Source organism: Symphalangus syndactylus, chromosome 8 (genome assembly GCF_028878055.3).
Source record: "Symphalangus syndactylus isolate Jambi chromosome 8, NHGRI_mSymSyn1-v2.1_pri, whole genome shotgun sequence".
Classification (NCBI taxonomy): domain Eukaryota; kingdom Metazoa; phylum Chordata; class Mammalia; order Primates; family Hylobatidae; genus Symphalangus; species Symphalangus syndactylus.
In genome coordinates this window covers 110,691,424-110,705,581 of record NC_072430.2, presented here as the reverse complement: position 1 = coordinate 110,705,581, position 14,158 = coordinate 110,691,424, and the positions used below count along the sequence as shown (strand labels likewise).

At 43.1% G+C, this 14,158-nt stretch overlaps 1 protein-coding gene across 7 annotated transcripts in view; it reads left to right on the top strand.

The window, feature by feature from the left end:
- CMKLR2 (chemerin chemokine-like receptor 2) overlaps positions 1-14,158 on the top strand; it is a 43,071-nt gene that overhangs the window by 17,180 nt on the left and 11,733 nt on the right. Inside the window, exon 2 of one of the 7 annotated variants that reach the window (XR_010122214.1) lies at positions 9,279-9,383. The exons of the other annotated variants lie outside the window; for them this stretch is intronic. The gene's annotated coding sequence lies outside the window, so the exon portion shown is untranslated. Of the gene's footprint in view, positions 1-9,278; positions 9,384-14,158 lie in introns of those variants that run through there. 7 annotated transcript variants of the gene reach the window in all.

Below are 14,158 nucleotides of genomic sequence, written 5' to 3'. Positions count from 1 at the left end.
AGTGCTTGTATTATGTTTCAGTGAAGGTATATTGTATTACTGGTATAAGTGTCAAGATATTTTGTGACTATTTTCTTGAATTTGAATACCTGGAGATGTACTTGGCTCTTGAATTGTCTAAAGTATTGAGACCATAGACAGTGCAGATATGTGCCTATATCCATCCTTTCTATGACCCACCATTCTTTTTCTTTTTTTTTTTTTTTTTTTTTTTTGGTGAGATGGAGATTTACTCTTGTTGCCCAGGCTGGAGTGCAATGGCGCCATCTCAGCTCACCGCATCCTCCGCCTCCCAGGTTCAAGCGATTCTCCTGCCTCAGCCTCCCGAGCAGCTGGGATTACAGGCATGTGTCACCAGGCCCAGCTAATTTTGTATTTTTAGTAGAGACGGGGTTTCACTGTGTTGCCCAGGCTGATCTCGAACTCCTGACCTCAGGTGATCCGCCCGCCTCAGCCTCCCAAAGTGCTGGGATTACAGGCATGAGCCACTGCGCCCGGCTGACCCACCATTCTTAATGGCCTTTCGAAGGTCACTTTCATTTCCCTCAAGTACAAGACCTTTGTTTCTGGGACAAGGTGATTAATATCAACTATGAAAGAAAGATTAAGAAAATTAAAATGACTTACTATACAGCTATTGGTATATACTCTTCGTGTCCAGAAGCAATTTACAATACGTCAAGAAGTGTCTCTAAAGTGGTTCTTGCCCTCTCATTTCTACCACTGGTTAGAGAATAGGTATGTGGAAAAGATGTCATAGGGCTGGGCACGGTGTCTCACGCCTGTAATCCCAGTACTTTGGGAGGGCGAGGCAGGTGGATCACCTTAGACCAGCCTGGCCAACATGGCAAAACCCTGTCCCTATTAAAAATACAAAAATTAGCCAGGCGTGGTGGTGGGTGCCTGTAATCCTGGCTACTTGGGAGGCTGAGGCAGGAGAATCGCTTGAACCCAGGAGGCAGAGGTTGCAGTGAGCTGAGATTGAGCCACTGCACTCCAGCCTGGCAGACAGAGCGAGAGGCTCCATTTCGGGGGAAAAAAAAAATGCTGTAATACAAAATAGGCTAAGAATAAAGAAAAGAGCGCTTAAAATATGTTTTCTATTTTAAGGTCACGTATTTTACCATTGAACCAGGATCTTTTCCCTTCCCTCCTTTGCGTCTTTCCCTCTCGGCATTCTTTCTTGCACATGTGCTCGCACTCATGCTCTCTCTCTCTCTTCTTTCTCTTTCTTTTTTTTTTTTTTTTTGAGACGTAGTCTCGCTCTGTCGCCCGGGCTGGAGTGCAGTGGCGCGATCTCGGCTCACTGCAAGCTCCGCCTCCTGGGTTCACGCCATTCTCTTGCCTCAGCCTCCCGAGTAGCTGGGACTACAGGCGCATGCCACCATGCCCAGCTAATATTTTTGTATTTTTAGTAGAGACAGGGTTTCGCTGTGTTCGCCAGGATGGTCTCGATCTCCTGACCTCGTGACCCACCTGCCTCGGCCTCCCAAAGTGCTGGGATTACAGGCGTGAGCCACCATACCTGGCCTCTCTTTCTTTAAATGAGACAGAGTCTCGCTCTGTTGCCCAGGCTGGAGTGCAGTAGTGTGATCTTGGCTCACTGCAACCTCCACCTCCGAGGCTCAAGCAATTCTCTTGCCTCAGCCTCTGAGTAGCTGGGATTAAAGGCATGTGCCACCACGCCCAGCTAATTTTTTGTATTTTTAGTGGAGATGGGGTTTCACCATGTTGGCCAGGCTGGTCTCGAACTCCTGGTCTCAAGTAATCTGCCCACCTGGGCCTCCCAAAGTGCTGAGATTACAGATGTGAGCCATTGCACCCAGCCTCTCTCTCTCTCAAGGAAAAAAGAGGAGAAAAGAAAAGGGAGTTTGGGCTATATGCACAAATGCTCTCTCTCCCTGCATTCTAGTTATGTGAACTTAAATATGAAGAACTGGTGGGGAAGTGGAAATTCTGTTTCTTCTGAAATTCTACAGCTGTTCTGGGCACTGCTGATGTTTATAACCTTCTCTCACAGATGTTACATTTTATGAACTGTGACTCATTAGGGTGGTTCTAGCTTCTTTAGATGGACAGAAATCCCCAAGGGCAGGATGATTACATAAGTCTGCTTTACTCAAAACCTGAAATATTTGAATAGAATATTTCTTGGGGGGGAGAAAAAGCAGTAAGACTTTGCCATACTTTCATGAATCAGAAACACTAATAATTTCAGTTGGTTCTTTTCTGTGGGAGGAATGAGGGAGGCACAATATTCTTGTTTGGGAAGGTTTTGTTTTCATTTGCAGAATGTTTTTAATTTGTGTAGGCTTTTTGGTTTGGACCTTGATCTGTATTTTTGTTCCAATGTGCAAAAAACCATTTACTGGAAGACATTGTTTGAATGTCCACTCTGTGCGAGGGACCGGATTTGGTGCTAGTTTGAGGCATGGAGAGTAATAAAAGAGCTAGAATATACGGTGCTGCCATCTTTGAGCTTCTCAGTTAGGAAACACCAGGGGCAGAATCATAAAAGTTTAGAATTAGATGTCACCTGTATTTTGCACATGAGACACCTGGGGTCCCAACTGGGCCACTGACCCCATCCAAAGTTACATAGCTAATGATATGCAGAGCTACATTTTAGAACCATCTCTCCTAAGTTCCAATGCTTTTTCAGCACACAGGACTGCCTAATATCCATGGACTTAAACAGGATCAAGTGTTACGGCACGTCAGAACTAGGATAAGGCGGCCGGGCGCGGTGGCTCACGCTTGTAATCCCAGCACTTTGGGAGGCCGAGGTGGGCGGATCACAAGGTCAGGAGATCGAGACCACGGTGAAACCCCGTCTCTACTAAAAATACAAAAAAATTAGCCGGGCGTGGTGGCGGGCGCCTGTAGTCCCAGCTACTCGGAGAGGCTGAGGCAGGAGAATGGCGTGAACCCGGGAGGCGGAGCTTGCAGTGAGCCGAGATCGCGCCACTGCACTCCAGCCTGGGTGACAGAGCGAGACTCCGTCTCAAAAAAAAAAAAAAAAAAGAACTAGGATAAGGCAATTGAGGCAAAATTTAACAGGACACCAAAAGCCTCAGTAATTAAAATTAATGGAAAATAGTCCATGATTAACAAAATATCAAATTTTTAAACAAAGACAAGGTCCTACCCTGCTCTTCCATAACCCAGCTTCACCTGTCTCACCCTAATCTCAGCCCTCCATCATACAGTCTGAACTTTTAGGTGGATCAAGGGGGAAAACCAACATGGAAAATATTCCACTGGCTGGAATCCCTGGATGTGTAGAGTGAGCTGTCCAGGTGTTCGAAGATGGATCACAAACCTTTGTGCACAATAGTGTATTGAGAGAAAATGTCTCTCATTTGTTTTAATTAAAAAGCGATGGCAGTTTTGAGGGTAAAACTACAAAAAGAAAGTGAGACTGGGTTGAGCATGGTGGCTCACACCTGTAATCCCAGCACTTTGGGAGGCCGAGGTGGAAGGATTGCTTGAGCTCAGAAGTTCTAGACCAGCCTGGGCAACATAGCAAGACACCGTCTCTACAAAAAAATTTTTTTAATTACAATGAAATTTTTAAAATAAAACTGAAGAGTAAAGGGGAAACTCAAGATGTGACAGTGGGTCATAACCTCTACAGGGCACTGCTCCCATAATGAACCCCATTCCATTCAAGAGCACTGCTAGGCAGAGCACAAAATGGAATCCCCAGAACCCTACAAAGGGGTTTAGTTGGAGGGCTTTGATTACAGCAAGATACTGGGTTAAAATTTTTCTTTTTTTTTTTTTTTTTTGAGATGGAGTCTCGCTCTGTCGCCCAGGCTGGAGTGCAGTGGCACCATCTCGGCTCACTGCAAGCTCCGCCTCCTGGGTTCACGCCATTCTCCTGCCTCAGCTTCTCCGAGTAGCTGGGACTACAGGCGCCCGCCACCACGCCCGGCTAATTTTTTCTATTTTTCAGTAGAGACGGGGTTTCACCGTGGTCTCGATCTCCTGACCTCGTGATCCACCCGCCTCGGCCTCCCAAAGTGCTGGGATTACAAGCGTGAGCCACCGCGCCCGGCCTGGGTTAAAATTTTTCTTTCCCTGTTTGATTTTCTTCTCTCTCATCCATGTCCTGTGCCTGAAGTGTTAACCAGCACCTGGATTTGCACCATTTGAAAGTACCCGTGCCCTTAGAAAACCTAGAAGAAAAAAACCTAGAAGCAATCACACTGGGTCCCAGAAGAAAGGACAGGCCCTTGGAGAAATGCAGTCCTACAGGTTCACATAGGAGTCCTACAGGTCACCAAGAGAGACTGAAAGGGCATTTGGGACTTAACCAGCTCTGGAGCAGTAAAGAATATGTATTTGGGCCGGGCATAGTGGCTAACGCCTGTAATCCCAGCACTTTGGGAGGCCGAGGCAGGCAGATCACGAGGTCAAGAGATTGAGACCAGCCTGGCCAATATGGTGAAACCCCGTCTCTACTAAAAATACAAAAATTAGCTGGGCGTGGTGGTGCACACCTGTAGTCCCAGCTACTCGGAAGGCTGAAGCAGTAGAAATCAGTTGAACTCAGGAGGCGGAGGTTGCAGTGTGCCGAGATCACGCCACTGCACTCCAGCCAGGGAGACAGAGAAGACTCGGTCTAAAAAACAAACAAAAAAAGAATATGCATTTGCCTGACTGTCCTCTCTTCATTTATTCCTCAGAATCCAGCTGCCAGAGGCTGGATGAGAGTTGGTTTACGTCTGGCAATTTGGTTCTTGTAAAGTCATCCTGCAGTGACTTTAACAACAGTCAGAACCAGCCCAAGGAACAGAGCAGACCCTGGGCAAATGTGGACTTCTGACGTAGTACTAAAATAAAGCTATGATAAAAGCTCAAAATTAAAAACTGTTCTTACAAACTGGCTGCTCCACTGGGCCTGGAGGTGGAGGTGAGAAGAGGGGAGTGGTGAGGAAGAGTCTAACAAAGAACCAAAGTCGCTTTCTTTTCCATGCATCATTCTAGGCTTCCTCCTATGAAGTCATCCTCCTCTGCAGGGAAGAATGGTTTATTTTGTGTTTTGTTTTGTTTTTTCATTCAGCCACAGGTGCAGCTCTAGAAAAGGAATGTAGATTTATTCTCTAAATTCAGCATCACTCTCTCCTGGTTTAAACACTATTTATTTCTTTATTTTTATTTTTATTTATTTTTTTGAGACAGAGTCTCACTCTGTCAGCTAGGCTGGAGTGCAGTGGTGTGATCTTGGCACACTGCAACCTGTGCCTCCAGGGTTCCAGCGATTCTCCTGCCTCGACCTCCAAGTAGCTCGGATTACAGGAGTGTGCCACCACGCTCGGCTAAGTTTTGTATTTTTAGTAGAGATAGGGTTTCACTGTGTTTGCCAGGCTGGTCTCAAACTCCTGAACTCAAGCGATCTGCCCACCTCAGCCTCCCAAAGTGCTGGGATTACAGACATGAGCCACCATGCCTGGCCTGGTTTAAGCACTTTTGAAGAAGGATTCTTGTGCCTCAAATGCCTGGTGGTTAAGAACATAGGCATTTACCAATTTAGATAAGAATGCTAACCATGCCACTGAATAGTTTTTGGGGTTTTGTTTGTTTGTTTGTTTTTGAGATGGAATTTCGCTCCTGTTGCCCAGGCTGGAGTGCAATGGCGTGATCTCGGCTCACTGCAACCTCCGCCTCCCGGGTTCAAGCGATTCTTCTGCCTCAGCCTCCTGAGTAGCTGGGATTACAGGCATGCGCCACCACGCCCAGCTAATTTTGTATTTTTAGTAGAGATGGAGTTTCCCTATGTTGGTCAGGCTGGTCTCGAACTCCTGACCTCAGGTGATCTGCCCGCCTCAGCCTCCCAAAGTGCTGGGATTACAGGCGTGAGCCACTGTGCCTGGCCTCTGAAGAGTTTTTATAAATTCTTTAATTTTCTTGATCTTCAGCTTCCTAATCTGTAAATAGAGAATGAGAGCTCAAAAATGATATCCATTATCATAGAGTCTTGCCCTTGAAGGATGATGTGAAAAGCTCACTTAGTGCATGAGTCAGTGCCTTCTGGAGTATCCCCAGCCAGCAGCATCCAGGCTGTGATCAAACTCCCTTAGTGCCCACCCAATGCAATGCATTCTGCTTGCTTGCTTGCTTGCTTTCTTGGTAGACTTTTAACTTTCTGGATATTAAACAGATGTAACGTCTTGCTTCTCCTAAGTCAAAATTATCTTGACTATTATGCCAACATTTTATGCCCTAGCATCTTCAAGAATCTGAAGATAGTCATGAAACTCCTCAAGTCTTCCTTTCTCACTGGTTCGTTAAGCATTCCAACAAAGACTAATTTCAAGTCCCCTCCATCACCCTCCAGAGTTCTTTCTTTTGCACTGCTTTTGTTTTCCAATGGTCTCTCCAATGTCCGTTTTGCAGAACTCAACAAACTGTTCCAAATATAGATTGGCCATGAGAAAATAGTGTTGCAGTTGCTACCTTTGTTTTCATTACCATAAAATAATTTAAAATGTCTATGATGGGTCGGGCATGGTGGCTCATGCCTGTAATCCCAGCACTTTGGGAGGCCGAGGCGGGCGGATCACGAGGTCAGGAGATCGAGACCATCCTGGCTAACACAGTGAAACTCCGTCTCTACTAAAGATACAAAAAAAATTAGCCAGGCTTTGTGGCTGGTGCCTGTAGTCCCAGCTACTCGGGAGGCTGAGGCAGGAGAATGGCGTGAACCTGGGAGGCAGAGCTTGCAGTGAGCCGAGATCGTGCCACTGCACTCCAGCCTGGGCGACAGAACGAGACTCTGTCTCAAAAAAAAAAAAAATGTCTATGATGGCCCAGTGTGGTGGCTCACGCCTGTAATCCCAACACTTTGGGAGCCTGAGGCAGGTAGATCACTTGAGGCCAGGAGTTCAAGATCAGCCTGGCCGACATGGTGAAACCCTTTTTCTACTAAAAATACAAAAATTAGCCGGGCGTGGCTACTTGGGAGACTGAGGCACAAGAACTGCTTGGACCTGGGAGGTGGAGGTTGCAGTGAGCCATATCACGCCACTGCACTCCAGCCTGGGTGACAGAGCGAAATTCTGTCTCCAAAAAAAAAAAAAAAAAAGCCCATAACGAATGTCATAAACCATTAAATCACCATAATAATGAATCTGGCACCCACATTGTTTAGTTGTGATCAATAAGCAAGTCTTTTAACCTGTGCTTTATCTTTTATGTCTACATTTTATCTTATACTTCTTTGTATCTCCTCCTAGGAGAAAAAAAGGCAAAAATATTTTCAAGCATTATCTGTACGAATGAAAGGCAGTTCTAGAATTGTCCTCCTCCCCCTCCTTTTGCTGCTGTGTTGAAACAGAATTACTGTTGCTACAAAAACAAGTTTCCCTTCCCTCCCCTTCACTGAGTTCATGTATTACCTCTCAGGATAATGAACAGTATTGTTTTATGAAGTGGCTGCAATCTCAATATATTCTGCAAGTTCCCTGATTACTGTTCCCTCCCCTTTAGGAGAAAGCCTTCTCTTTCTTTAAGACAGGAAGTATCTTGATGTAAATTAAAATAAGAATACATTGACCACCAATTCAGTTTCCACCCTAAACCGGATATTCTCCCTGGACTTCTATCAGTGTCACTGACAATGAGTGATTGAGAACCAAAACATCTTCAGTGCCAAATAATGATGAAATAGAAAGCAGAGATACAGGAGTACAGATTTCCACCATGTTCCCCGGTGGAAATTTTGGAAGCCTATCTTGGCCTGCAGAGATTTCAGGTCATGATTAAATATTCTAGTCTCAGACATAGTCATTTTTAGCCTTTAAAAAACTTTTAAGCCATGGGTAATATCTATTTATGAGAAGTTTTATAATCTGGTAGGTACCCTGCCATGATACTTGCTTCCAAAATCAGTTCTTTGTTATGTTACGATACATAACATTGCCCAGAAGACACTAAAGAGGATGCAAGCTTTAGTTCTGACTCTTTATATGGATGAACATATCTGCAACATAAACTAAACATTTCAGATCTCTAACAGTTGTCCAGTCACATGCCCTACAAATGTAAATTTACAGAAGTCCTGTGCCATCAAGGTTTCCAAATTCAGTGCCCATATTCTTCCTGATAAAAAGTTACTTTTATACACAGAAATCTCTTTTTAAGAAAACACAGCTGGGGCCAGGCGTGGTGGCTCACGCCTGTAATCCCAGCACCTTGAAAAGCTGAGCCAGGTGGATCACCTGAGATCAGGATTTCAAGACCAGCCTGGCCAACATGGTGAAACCCTGTCTCTACTAAAAATACAAAAGCTAACTGGGCATGGTGGCGGACACCTGTAATCCTAGCTACTCAGGAGGCTGAGGCAAGAGAGTCACTTGAACCCAGGAGGCGGAGGTTGCAGTGGGCCAAGATTGTGCCATTGCACTCCAGCCTGGGTGACAGAGCAAGATTTGGTCTCAAAAAAAAAGAAAACACAGTTGGCCCTCCATATCTGTAGTTTCACAGATGAAAAATATTCAGAAAAAAACAAATCAATGGCTGTATCTGTACTAAACATGCCCAGGCTTTTTTTCTTATTGTTATCCCCTAAACAATACAACGACTATTTTTATAGCATTTACATTGTATTAGGTGTTATAAGTACTCTAAAGAGGATTTAAAGTATATGGGATGATGTGCATAGGTTATATGCAAATACGATACTATTTTATATCAGGGACTTGAGCATCCTTGGATTTTGGTATGCATGAGAGGTCCTGAAAGCAATCTCCTGCGGATACTGAAGGATAACTGTACTAATTTGGAGATTTCTCTCTACTATGATCAAGACTTTTAAACATTACATTGCTGATTACATTACATTGTTACATTGAGATTCTTTCCAAGACTTGAGATAAAGTTTGGGAAGAAGTTACCACTTGTTTCAGTTTATGAAATAGAGAGAAAAAAAAAATGGGAGAGCGTGAGATAAAGACCTAGACTATATCCTTATAGCAAAGGTCAACAAGGAGTTTTTGTTTTGTTTTGTTTTGTTTTGTTTTGTTGTTTAAGAGACAGGGTTCTCACTATGGTCTTGAAGCCCTGACCTCAAGCAATCCTCCCACCTCAGCCTCCCAAAATGCTAGGATTTCAGACATGAGCCACCATGTCCAACCAAATAAATAGAAAAATAAAAATAAAATAAAAATAATAAAATAATAAAATATAATTGAATCAAAATTCAAATAAAATTTATTTTATAAAAAAAAATAATAAAATAAAATAAATAATTTTTTTTTTTTTTTTTTTTAAAGAGAATGCCAGTCCCGGTAGCTCATGCTTGCAATCCTAGCACATTGGGAGGCTGAGGTGGGCAGATCACTTGAACTCAGGAGCGCGAGACCAGCCCGGGCAACATGGTAAAACCCCATCTTTACTAAAAAATCCAAAAAGAAGGCCTGGCACAGTGGCTCATGCCTGTAATCCCAGCACTTTGGGAGGCTGAGGCGGGCAAATCAGGAGGTCAGAAGTTCAAGACCAGCCTGGCCAACATAGTGAAACCCCATCTCTACTAAAAAAAAAATACAAAAAATTAGCCAGGTGTGGTGGTGTGCGCCTGTAATCCCAGCTACTCAGGAGGCTGAGGCAGGAGAATACTGTGAACCCGGGAGGCGGAGGTTGCAGTGAACCGAGACTGCGCCATTGCACTCCAGCCTGGGCGACAGAGCGAGACTCCATATCAAAAAAAAAAAAAAAAAAATTAGTTTGGCATGGTGGCACATGTCTCTGTGGTCCCAGCTGCTGCGGGGGGCTAAGGTAGAGGACTGCTTGAGCCCTGGGAGGTCAAGGCTGCAGTAAGCCAACATCACACCACTATACTACAGCCTAGGTGACAGAGCCAGACCCTGTCTAAAAAAAAAAAAAAAAAAAAAAGAAAGAGAAGAGAAATATAGTGCTATACAGTATGATATTTTCTCACCACTCTTAACCAGATATGGTGATAAACATGGCATTTTGGGGCTAGACACAGGGGTCCCCAACTCAGATGCCTTCAGAAGGCAGGCATATAATAATGTGTGAACTCCATGCAGATTCAGTATTTTTTTAACATAAAATCCACAAAACAAAACATGTTTTCGAATCTCTACTTAAAATCTTCTCACCCTTCTCATGAAGTAACTCAAAGAAGTCCCACTCTCTCTCTCTGCCTTCCCCTTTATTCTCTACTGCTTTTAAAAGTCCTAAGCTAAAACTTGTAGGTAATGATTAATAGCTACAATTATTGAGCATGCTTTGTGTGCCAGGCACTGAGCTAACCACTTTTTAAGGATTTCCTCATGTGATCATTATGGCAATCCCATGAGTTAGGTGCTATTACTATTCCCATTTTAACAAGTGAGGAAACAAGTTTCTTGGTAGCAGGTAATTTGTCCATGATCCCACAGACAGAAACAGGAAGGACTGGGATTTGAGAGCAGGCAGTCTAATTCTACAACCCATAGGCCACGATATTGCCTGATATTTACATTATACATGTGTGTTAATTATCTTAAAGTCTTGCAAAGGAATTAAGCCTAAAAGTTTCTTCCTAACCTAAGGATAATCATTCACCCCCAGCAATCAACAGAGCCATACAGATTGTACAAGTTAGAACACTAATTTCTGGGTGGAGCATTAAAACAACAGGTACATAAGTAGGCGTTGACTTCCCGTACATGTGCTGTGTTCTCTTTTCAAACTGTCAAAGTGAAGCATGGGGGCTGACATGCAGATCAGGCTGCAAATGCCTTTTATGACAAGAATTTGATCCCAGCATCATGAAAATAGGTATCATTAATTTCCATTTGATTCAATTATTCTTTGAAAAGGAAAAACTTTCTCTTTCTCTCTCCCAATCTCGCTGCCTTTAAAACTGATAAAACATTTGTATGCCTAAAATTAGCTCTCTTTTCTGTTCAAGGTTTTCAGTGCCAACTCAAGAAAAACGTTATTGTGAAGATTATACGCAATTCAGCTAAGCTTCCTGAAAGATTCTATTCATTTCTCAAATCAATGTCTTCCAAATACATCTCCCTCATCTCAATTCTCTCACTGTCTAAGGACCTTCCATCTTTGACTTCCACTGTGGTAATAGGCTCCTGAATGATTGTCTTACTTCCATTCAAATTATTTTCCAAACCATCTTGCAAACTGCTACCAGATGATCTTTACAAAAACAAATATTCTGTCACGTCACTCCCTGTTACAAACATTTTTACATGCTTTGGGAGCAATGGAATAAAATCCAAACCCTTACGCATGACATTCAAAGGCCTTTGTCATCAGAACACTCCCATTTATGTTGTCCCTTCTCTAGCCAAATCAAAATACTTTCATTCTTCCTAATATACCAAAGAACATTGTCATTTGTCTTAATGCCTGACATTAAGTAATAAATGACATGGTAACTACAGCTAGGCAAGCTGCATCTCTATTACAGGATAAGCTATGTCAGGGGTTGGGGTGTGAGGGTTGTTCTACCACCTCCCAACTGGCAGCAACAACAATATCACCACCCAACCTTCAATTTCCATCTAACCTCCCTTTGCTTCCCTTGGGTGAATAAACAGGGTCTCTTTTTAAAGCGTTGCTCTGCCTCAACGCCTTCCAAACAGAGATCGTTCATCTGAATGGCAACAAAATACTCTACTGATGCCAAACATCTTGAGTACATTCTGGGGTGTAGTATAGTTTATGTTTGACAGTGGAAAATACTGAGCAATGTCCCAAATACCACCTCCCTGGGGCAACACACACATATACATGTTTCAAAAAATCTTTCTTCCCTAAGAAGACAGCCCTTGAAAAACAGCTTGCTGACCATATGTTTGCTAGGTCATGGATCTCTGGTTTTTACTGGAGAATTTCTCTCTTGTGTCCATCAATCCTTTCTATTCATTCTTTTCTTTTCTTTTTTTTTTTTTTTTAGATGAAGTCTGACTCTATTGCCCAGGCTGGAGTGCAGTGGCACCGTCTTGGCTCACTGCAACCTCCACCTCCTGAGTTCAAGCAATTCTTCTCCCTCAGCCTCCTGAGTAGCTGGGACTACAGGCACATACCACCACACCCGGCTAATTTTTGTATTTTTAGTAGAGATGGGATTTCACCATGTTGGCCAGGCTGGTCTTGAACTCCTGACCTCAAATGATCTGCCTTCCTCAGCCTCTCAAAGTGCTGGGATTACAGGCATGAGCCACCGCTCCCTGCCTTTTCTATTCCTTCGTGTTATCCGGTCAGAAGCAAAATACATGTTCCCCCAAGGGCCCCTGTGGTGTTAACAGGAGACACATTCAGAGCTTGAGTTCTTTTTACCAGAGTGTGTAGGGAACACTACACAGGCAACCTACGTAGACAAAGTTTGCCATATCAAGTCCTTCTCTCTGTTCAAACCAGCTTAGAGCCTAAACTGCCTTAAGATTCTGTGAGGTGTACATTTTTGCAGTGATCCATGAAAACCCATCTAACTCAACAATACAGAACAAAATTAAACCTCTCTTCATTCACCAAATGTTCTGCCAGAAGGAATCTTTGTGTTTTGTCAAGGTAGATGAACAAAATGTTTCCCTCTATAGCCAAGCCTTGTCTAAAGCCACATTTAAAAGTTTAATGTTACACACTTCTACCAGGTGTCCTTCCCCCAAATCATCTGGATTTTATAGACTGTTTATTATTACATTTTCTGCCAGAACTCTTGCAGTAAAATTTATTTATTCAGAAAAGAGTTTCAGCTTTGCCATCTATTAAATCTGAATAGATCAGACACCAGATTGTTTAATTCAATAGGTAGTTCTATGCTCCACAAACACACGATTTGCCATTTGAATATCTAGGTAGAAGTAACCCAGGAATGTGGTAACGTGGGTCCTCGAAGCAGCTGAATCCCTGCAGTAAATATGTCCCTTCACTTTCTTTGGAACATAAACCAGAGACTTCATAGAGGTTCTCTGAACTTTGCTTCACACCAAGCATTTTTCACACATTTTTAATAGACTTGGGTGGCCCTACATATATCCCTGTTCACAGTACAGCTTGGCGGTTAAATGGCTACACAAACTTTTTATGATCATAGAGGCCTTTATTAGTCTTCATTTCAGTCAGAATTATTTATTTGCCTTTCAGCAGCACATATGGTTTAAGACAAATACAGTAGCTATTTCCTCTTTTCTGTCAAGTCGAAAAGCCTTATGCTGACATTGTTATTGTGCTCTTCCAAACTGAGAAAACTACATGGACATCTCAATGGAAAGTCACTGCCATCCAAGGCCACTTGATCCTGCCTGTTTAATGATCCTCTTTATTTTAAACCTGGATTTAAAGACCTAATGCTGCCAGGTGTGGTGGCTCACACCTGTAATCCCAGAACTTTGGGAGGTCAAAGGGGATGGAGCACTTGAGGTCAGGAGTTCAAGGCCAGCCTGTCCAACATGGCAAAACCTTGTCTCTACTAAAAATATAAAAATTAGCCAGGTATGGTGGCGCACGCCTGTAATCCCAGCTACTTGGGAGGCTGAGGCACAAAAATCACTTGATTTTTCACACTTGATTCTCGAGTGAGAATTGCTTGAATCTGGGAGGTGGAGGTCGCAGTGAGCCAAGATTGTGCCACTCCACTCCAGCCTGAATGATGGAAAGAGACTGTCTCAAAAATAAAAAAAAGAGACCTAATGTCCACCTACTATCTGTCTTCATTTCTGGTTACTGCCCACCACAGCTTCTTTCTATTGCCCAGACATCCCTCCTATTCACCTCTGATCCTTCATTCACATCCTCCCATCATCTCTCAAAAACTATTTGTATATATGCATATGTATATATGTGTGTGCATGTATATATGTATATCTTCACACGGCTAAGTTGAGGAAAAATTTCCCCCATTTTCTTTTTGTGTCTCTTTTTGTCCTTTCTCTCTTAACCCACCAAAAATAAACAGGGAAATACAACACGACATGATTGATTATATAGTGTAATACCACTTTTTAATAATTTAAAGAAGCATCTCTACAGGCCTTTAAATTTAAGTTGGCAGAAATGCTCAAGGTAGTAAGCTTTCTTTGTAAACACATTTTTCCTTTGAGAGCACCGATATCACTTTGAGATTGCATTATCACACAGTTCATTTTCATGCTCTAATCTCCACAGATTGGGTATGTCAATT